The 8,940-nt window shown below is 41.6% G+C and overlaps 1 long non-coding RNA gene across 1 annotated transcript; it reads right to left on the bottom strand.

Moving 5' to 3' along the window:
• Nucleotides 1-1,675: 1,675 nt before the first annotated feature.
• Nucleotides 1,676-2,700, bottom strand: LOC311268911. Its single transcript, XR_014624029.1, has 2 exons — nucleotides 2,528-2,700; nucleotides 1,676-1,854 (listed from the first exon to the last, which is right to left on the bottom strand). It is a non-coding gene; the product is annotated as an uncharacterized lncRNA (long non-coding RNA).
• Between the last annotated feature and the right edge of the window lie 6,240 nt (nucleotides 2,701-8,940).

The following is an 8,940-nucleotide window of genomic DNA, read 5'->3' as shown; positions in this document are numbered from 1 at the left end:
GAAGTTCGAGGCAGAGTTGGAAGTTAAAAGTGAGACAAAAAGCCGTTCGTGTGAAAGAGATTCAAAGAGAGTGACGCGAAAGGAAGACGCGGCGCCGAGAGTTGTTTTTTTGTTCATTTCAGATTGAAGAATAAATAAGACAGTCCAAACAAAAAGAGAAGGGGAACAGAGAGGAGGCAGACAGATGGGTGGATGAAACACAAACAGGGGAGAAAAAAAACAACTACGGGAACAAAGAACGAGTTGAAGCAGAGAGCAAAGCGGGAGCGAACAGAGCGGAAGACGGCGGCAGCAGAAGGTGTCGATAAACAGACAGTTTGAAGCAGGTTAATGAGCCGACATAAAACAGAATGACAGAGTGAGGACGGTAATTAACACCGTTACAGGCTGACCTGAGAGCTGCAGGTAGAGCTGTGACACCTCGATTACATCACACACACAGACTCACATTAGTGCGAAAGATTTAGAGTCCGGATACCTCGAAGAACTTTGTTGTTCAGGTGCGAGTTCAAGTTTTGTTTGTACTTAAATCTACTTCATGGAAGTTTTCCCAAAACCACAAACACACTCCTGCAGCTGAGCAAAACTCTGAATAATCATCTGTGACGATCTTAAAGGAAAAGTTTGTCATTTTGGGAAATACACGTCTTTGCTTTCTTTCTAAGAGCTACGTGAAGAAGTCATTACGTAACGTGACGGATGGTGCAGAAATGTTGCGGGAAATTGATCTCAAAGAAACAAAAACATAATAACTAGAGCATTTATTATTTTTGCAGAAGTTGTCTATAGTCTTTCGCTATATCACGTTGTAGGTGCGTGATGACAAAGCGTGGCGTCGTCAGTGAGAAGCAGTTGATGGCTGTCGGAGAGTCACTGAGAGAAATTGTAGTTTTGCATTTTGTGGTTTTGATTGAAGGGTTTTTCTGTAGTTGTAGAAGAGGGATCGCAATAACATCACAATAAGCAGGAAATACCCGTGTAGGCACTCAAATGTTGTTTGTTGACTTAAATAACCTTTCAGCTGAGGCTGTAGAGATTTCAGGGACATGAAGCATCTGAAGATACTCCAGGAAATGACATCACAATTAGCCGATGTGGTTCAAACATGTTTGTGTTTGGGTGTAGAGCTGTTTAGAGGCTTAGGGGATCTGTGTGTGAGTCTGTGAGCTGTAATCCTCATGTTCATGTTGGCGTTTCTTCTATTTGTGTTTTAGCTACCTACTCGTGTCTGAACAGCACTTTGGTCAACACGAGCTCTTTTTTAATGTGCTTGAACAATCAAAAATGGTAATAAAACATCTTTACCCACTGCGCAAAGAGACGTCCAAACGACGTCTTTTCCAAGTCATTTTTGCACGTCTAATTTTGGTCACCTCAAGGTGCAGACTGTTACTCCAGACGACGTCTTTCTTTCAACGTATACTTGACGTCCATTTATGACGTCCACAGTACCGCCGTGCAGGGGCCATTTCTAGTCCAAATATGGTCGTTGTGGACGTCTTTTCTACGTCAAATTATAACTCATATTACTCTTTTTTTTTTTTTTTTACTGGTTTAGTTCCTATGCATAACCAAATGACGCTACAGTAAAATTAGCTGGTACAGGAAAACAGGTTCCTACCTTCTGGACACGTTTCTACAGTCACGTTATAATAAATCACAATCAAATCCTGACTGTTTTGTCACCAATTTTTAATTGCAGACGTCAGTTGACAATACAACAGCAGGCAGTATATACAAACGTGTAAAAAAAAAAAAAAAGGTTAGCTCCGACGTTCATCTTCGCTGTCATGACGCAGAAGTTCATCCATGTGTAGACTCCTCACTCACTTTCAAAAGAGGACCAAACACCACCTGACAAAAGGATAAGAAGGATTTAGAAACACCTTACTAACACTTTACAATACAGTACTCCACTGCACTAAATTGTTAAACATTTGGCTGCAAACCTACGTGGCTGTGTCTGAAGCGCCCCCCCGCCGCCTGTATATTGGTCTGTGCTGCTAGCCCCATTAGCTGTCCCGGTTGTTAGCAAGTGCTAATCTCTCTCTCTCTCTGTCTATCTCAGCAGCAGCACGTCAAAGAAAAAGAAATAAGCGCTGGAGCCGCGGACCCATAACCGGCTGTCACCGACAAATAAAGCCTCGACCAGTAACAAGAAAGATGGCTGTGTTGTGAGGTAGCTCGATGCCAACTTCGACTAGCGTTAGCGGTTAGCATCCGCTGCTAACACCCGGCCGCTCCCCAGCTCAACACAATGGCCCTCCTGCTTGTTAACACTGGAGGCCTGTTGCCGATAACGGTCGTGTAATGGCCCACGGCTCCAGCGCTTCACTCCATGTATTTATTTTTCGCCGGTTTCGTTGTACGTTAAACAAAATTGGTCGTGTTCAAAAGCTAACGTTAGCAGATGTAATGCTAATTGTAGCAACAACAGGTTTGAGGCATAAAGCTAAAACGGCAAACGCTAGAAATGCATAAATGAACAAAAAATTAACTTATGGGTCTATGTGCTGACCGAACTTACCTGCAATTTAGTGGACGACGCTGATTTTCGGATTGCTGTGTAGGTTGTTGTAGAGGTCGAAGGTGCACAGAGCCGAGCGGCCATTTGCTTTCACCGTAGAGAAACACCTGGGCCAATGGGAGTGGCTCTTTTGATGTACGTTGATGACGCAATGCCTCAGCCAATCACCATGGCGTTGACTGTAACACCCCCCCCCCCCCCCCCCCCCCTTCCCCCAAAGGCTACATCTTTATTGTTGTAATAAACTGAATAACGCTATTTTAAAAGAGAAAAACAAAAATGTAAACAAACAAAAATATTACTTTTATTCAAAAATAATGTTTAATCACAAAATATGTCATCATGCCCATACTACTACTACTACTACTACTATGATAATAATAATAATAATAATAATAATAATAATAATAATAATAATGTAAATAAATAAATTACATCATGTCAATTACCTGCACCTGTCTTAGACGTCGAAATAAGTGACCTAGCCCGACGTTCAAATGTTCAACTGCATATTGACGTCCAAGTGGGGTCATGATTAGACGTCCAAATAGCAGACCTAGTTTGCACGTCGTGTAGTGGTCCAGAATTGGTCTTGGACCGACGGACGCAATATAGACATGATCTGGACGTCTATCAGACGTCTAATGTTTGGTGGGTAGTAGCTCTCTTTCCTTCCTTTAACATCTCTGATCATTGTAGGGTCACGGGATTATATTTGCTTCATCCATTATTGTCAGGGCACTGTGACCTCTGACCTCTGACCTCATTGTTAAGGCTCTTTGCTACATCTGCAATATTGGGACCGAGTGAGGTCAAAGTCAAATATTTTATTTTGTTTAAGGTCAGTTTCATACATAACGTTGCCTACACAGACACAAATTAAGCAACAAAACAGACAGGAGCCCGAACCAACGACAGGAAACGGCACCACAACTTGTTTTATGAAAATAATGAAACACAAGTCAGTGATCTAATCTGTAATGTTCATTTTCAGCTTCATAATTATTTGTTTTGTTTCTGATTGGTCAGTGAGCAGTAAAATATTACGGCACAGAAACACACTTGAGAGTAAATGTGATGTGATGAGATAAAATGAGAGTCACATATTGTCACAATCCTCAATATTCGACTGTATTAAACCCCACTTTGCCACTACTTGTAGCATTTTGTCATCAGCAGCAGCCCTCCATTCAGCAGTTTTCATTGTTACCATGTGAGTCTGTGCGAATTTCAATTGTGTACCCACAAACCAACATTTTCATGCCATTGTTTTGACGGCCAATTATTCCAATAGTCCAAAAATGTCTCACACATGAAGACAGCTTGTTAATCTGTAAACAAAAACTTTTTCTCTCAGAAGGACGTGGTCAGCTGTTTGCTAACATGCGCACGATATCAACTTTAAATAGTCGCATTGTGTCATCGTTGTGTCGACTCTTGTCACGCTGCCCCCGTGTGGCCGAAACATCAACTTATGCAGCTTTTAAAGAAAACCAAATTAAAAATAACAAAACGCCACCTGTCAATGATTTATTCCTCTTTAGGTCGTAGCTGTTCTGATGCCGGTTCTCGCTATTAGACCGTTTTCAACATTTGTCATCGTTTCATTCAGTCAGACTCTGAGTCAACTGTGAAGAGACGGAATACATTATTATTAAGAGCAAAACATAGTCTAGCGGAAACTTTCACAGTCATTGTGTTCAATTGCTCCGAGCTCCTCATTCAAACACATTCACTCACATGTCTTTGAGCTGTCAAGTCCTCCCGACACTCATTACTCCCACACGACCTTGAAGCTGTCACTGCTGGCAGTACAGTCCCTCCCTCCTTATTCTGTTTCTTTTACATTTTTATGTCTGACTTTTCTCTTTTTGATTTCTATTGTGAGTGAGTTCTGGAGTTTGTTTCATTTTCTCATATTGAGGTCAGGATCCGGCGCATCATCTGCTAGTGAATTCAAATTATACAACAAGTGGTTCAGACCGAGCGATCTGATTGGTCAACTGGACACCTCAGCATCGACAGCACACCGTACTCAACATCGGAAAATATTACTACGCCATTTCTGCAGACCAGAGGTGTCAAACGTCTACACATCCTTTCCTCCAGTACAAGTTCAGATACTGGTGTTAAAAAAAAAGACTGGTAAAAGTATAAGAACTGATTCAATGTATCTACTCATGTAAAAATAATAGAGTACAGGCTCTGAAATGTACTCGGGGTATCAAAGTAAAAGATCTCTATCCGAAGGACATTTGTGGTCAAAGCTAACTGAAGCTCACAACAAAGACAATTAAACTTAAAGGTAGAATTAGTAGGATTTTGTCCCAGCTGTTCCTAAACGCACCACAAAGATTGTTGATTGTTGAGGCTCATTCCCAGGACATCAAATAGCCACATTTTGGGTTGGTAAAGCGTCCTGAGCAGCAACAAAGTGAGAAAATAAGAAACTCTCTGCAGATACGAGACACTAACACGCCTTTTCTCCCCATTCCAGTCTCCCTCTCTGTCCGTTTACGTCTTTGGCGGCTTGAAATGACGTCGCATAAAAATAATCGATAATTCCCATCAAATGCATACAAACGAAGGTAACGAGCATGTTTTGAAAATGTGAGGAGGAGATAGATTCAGATATTTGTGTTGCGATGTAGAGAGGAAAAGTAACACCTCAACATAATGCAAATGAGACGGATACCAAAGAAGAAGAAACAGCTTGACAAACCCTCTGCTGACAAGAAGATAAAAATGCTGAATTTGTTTGGAGCTGACTTTAGTTTGAAAAGCATTTTTCTTGGAGAGGCGTCATGTCCTCTTCAGCTCATGAACTGTTTAGCTGAAGGCAGTGTCAAGATGCTTGGTTTACTTTTATGACCCGATTGTCTATGAGTCTGCAGACTTTTCCTTTACTACGTCACCCGGTATGCCAGGTAGGAGCTGCTGGGTGGAGACGGAAAACAGATTATTAAAAATATTGTAGACTGTTGTTGTGTCCAGTGATTTTTGTCTCCGTTTCTGCTAAAAACAAACAAAACCCTGAGACTGACCTCTTCTATTCTGTTAATCCTCCTCCACCTACAGATGAGAAGCTGTGCTCTCCTGCTAAAAGGAATAACAGCATATGAAATAAAGATGTGGAAAGTTCAGGTTGAAAGAACTTGCGGTGCAGGACTGGTCGGCTTGTCGCGAATTATTCATCACATTATTGGATGATTTATTGATGCGCCGGCCAAAGGTGGAGGAGAGAGGATGTGAAGTTGGATAATGTGTTTGAAAACGGGGCGGGCTGTCCTCTAATATGTTCCTGTTTTTATTATTCATATAAAAGGCCGAAGATTGACATGACAATTTTTTTCATGGTCACAGCATATTTATTCTGTGAGAGTTTTCTAATGACTAGAAATTATCAAATAACTTTACTTACTACCTTGCGTCATGAATAAAAAAACTTTTAAAACATCCAAAAGGGGCCATATTCTGAATTTAGTGCCTGTGTTGATGACCTGCTCCAAGTAAACTGTCTATGGTCTGCACCAAATTTCAAGACAATCCAACAGTTTTAGTCTGGACCAGAGTATTGGACTTATTGTCGTGTTAAAAATGATGCGAAATGTCATAAATCTGAATGTTTTCTGCTCATTTCGGAGGATATCAAACCCTGTCCTGTCTGAAAGCTTTTACACCTATCTTCAATGATTTTCTTGCCCACTAGGCAGCATCTTCACAGGCTGTTAACACAACACTAAATGTAATGTAATCGCCTTCTAAATTCATGTTGGCAAACAGTTGACGTGTCTCAAACTGAGATGAAGACGATACTCAGGATTTTAATTTGTAAAATCTTGTTTTACCGTCCCCTCTCACAGCCATGGACTGATTATGAACCCCTGGAGACATACGTAAAGGACTCCTCATCACTCCTACTGGAGTGAGACGTGGCAACATAATTTTTTCATCACGTTATTTTGTATCCTTTTGCGGTCCATTTGTGAGTCTTTGTAGTCGTGTTGGGCCTCTTTGGCATCACTTTGTGTCTCTGTGGTCATTTTGTTTCACTATGTGACACTTTGCAATCACTCTGTGTCTCTTTGTTGTCACTTTGTAGTCGCTTTGTGTCTCTTTGTTGTCACTTTGTTGTGACTTTGTTTCTCTTTGTAGTCGCTTTGTGTCTCTTTGTTGTCATTTTGTGTCTCTTTGTGGTCATGTTGTGTTTCTTTGTAGTTGCTTTGTGTCACTTTGCAGTTGTTTTGTGTCTCATTGTTGTCCTTTTGTGTCTTTTTGTAGTTGCTCTTTGTCTCTGCAGTCGCTTTGTGTCTCTTCGTGTCTCTCTATAGTCGGTCTGTAGTGTTTTGTTGTTGCTTTGTGACTCTTTGTTGTTGTTCTGCCTCGCTATGGTCATTTTGTGAATCTTTATTGTTATTTTGTGTTCTGTAGTTGCTTCGTGTCTCTTTGTTGTCTTTCTCTGTTGTCACTTTTTGTCACTTTGTGATCATTTCGTGTCTCTGTGTTGTCACTTTGTGTCTCTCTGTTGTCACCTGTTGTCACTTTATGTCTCTTTGGGGTTGTTTTGTGTCTTTATGGTCCATTTTTTGTGGAATGTCAACAAAAACAGGAACCGCAGACTCTGGCATGGTTGGGCCTGTTCAGTAATCCAATCATGTTCACATCAGACTGAAATCTGAACTTTTTGGGTGAAATCGGGGTGAAGTGGTTTTCTGCCAGCTCAGCTGACCTGGCGTTCCAGCTCACCTGTATTTGCCCTGATACTTTGGGAACAAGGTGAACTGTGTGTCGCTGTAGAAATGTTCCCTTCACATGTGGAGAACCTTGCGTGGGTGGAGGCACGCAGGGACACACGGCTGATTAAGCTTCGTGAGTGTGCGGAGCTGCTCTCTGAGGGCTCCTCCGTCCATTAGGCCCTGAGGAGTTAAATCAGGCGTACACCCCCACTGCTCTGCTTACCTCATATGAAAATAACACTGGACACTAACAGACCTCATGAATATGCAAAGCTTCACATCACTTCATTTAGTTTCTGCAGAGGAGAGAAAATTACACTGAAGACCAGTAATGAGTCATAAGTTAGTCAGAGCATACCTGCATATGTTTTGTGTTTTGTCTATGAATATGTGCTGTTGCAATACAGAATCTGCTTCATCACGCTCTCTATCCCTCCCCATCCCCCCTCCGTCATTTTATTAGAAAGGCGATATCCTCCTCTGCATCATAAACCTGGAACTGGGTACAGCAGGAAATGAAGTGGTCCAGCATGATAGCAGAGGGAGTGCTTTTACAAAATCTGGAGAGAGCAGCTGTGAGACTTCTGACTACTAAACATGATTGCCCTGCATCACTTTAAATTTTAAACCACCCATTTTCTAGGCTGACACCCATCCTCTCCATCCTCCACGAATTTGTTTTGTAGTTTTTGTGTAATCCTGCAGATTCAAATCAATCAATTTACCAACCAACAAACAAACAAACCAATCAACAATCCAATCAGCCAGCCAACCAACCAACCAATCAACCACCAAACCAACCAACCAACCAACCAACCAATCAACCACCAAACCAACCAACCAACCAACCAACCAACCAACCAATCAGCCAACCAACCAACCAATCAACCACCAAACCAACCAACCAACCAACCAACCAATCAACCACCAAACCAACCAACCAATCAACCACCAAACCAACCAACCAACCAACCAACCAACCAACCAACCAACCAACCAACCAATCAGCCAACCAACCAACCAACCAACCAACCAACCACCAAACCAACCAACCAATCAACCAACCAACCACCAAACCAACAATCAGCCAATCAACAAACCAACCAATCAACAAACCAACCAATCAGCCAACCAACCAACCAACCAACCAACCAATCACCAAACCAACCAATCAGCCAACCAACCAACCAATCAGCCAACAGACCAACCAAATAGATCTATTGTTTGTATTGGGGCCGTATCTCAAATTGCAACAACCCCCTTCTTCAACTGAAAAGTAACTCCAGCTATAACAGGAATGTAGTAAAAAGTAAAAGTGAATATGTCCCTCTGAAATGTAGCGCTGGCAGAAAATGTAAATACTACTTGAGTGAATTAACTTAAACTTTCCACCACTGACTGTTGTCATAAAGAGCTACAGTGGGAGGGGTAATAAAATTAATTTATCAATAAATCAACACAATATATGTATTAATATAGTTTAATTTGGAGTCAGCCTGGTGATGTTGGTCGGTCCAGTAAAGGAGCAGCTCATCACATGCTGTTTTACCTCCTGAAATCCACGTCTTGTCTTTGTAACACCTCAACATAATGCAAATGAGACGGAAACCAAAGAAGAAGAAACAGCTTGACAAACTCTCTGCTGACAGGAAGATAAAAAACGCTGAATTTGTTTAG

This window comes from Pagrus pagrus (assembly GCF_965226575.1).
Source record: "Pagrus pagrus genome assembly, chromosome: 14".
Classification (NCBI taxonomy): domain Eukaryota; kingdom Metazoa; phylum Chordata; class Actinopteri; order Spariformes; family Sparidae; genus Pagrus; species Pagrus pagrus.
This window is presented reverse-complemented; position numbering and strand designations above follow the sequence as displayed.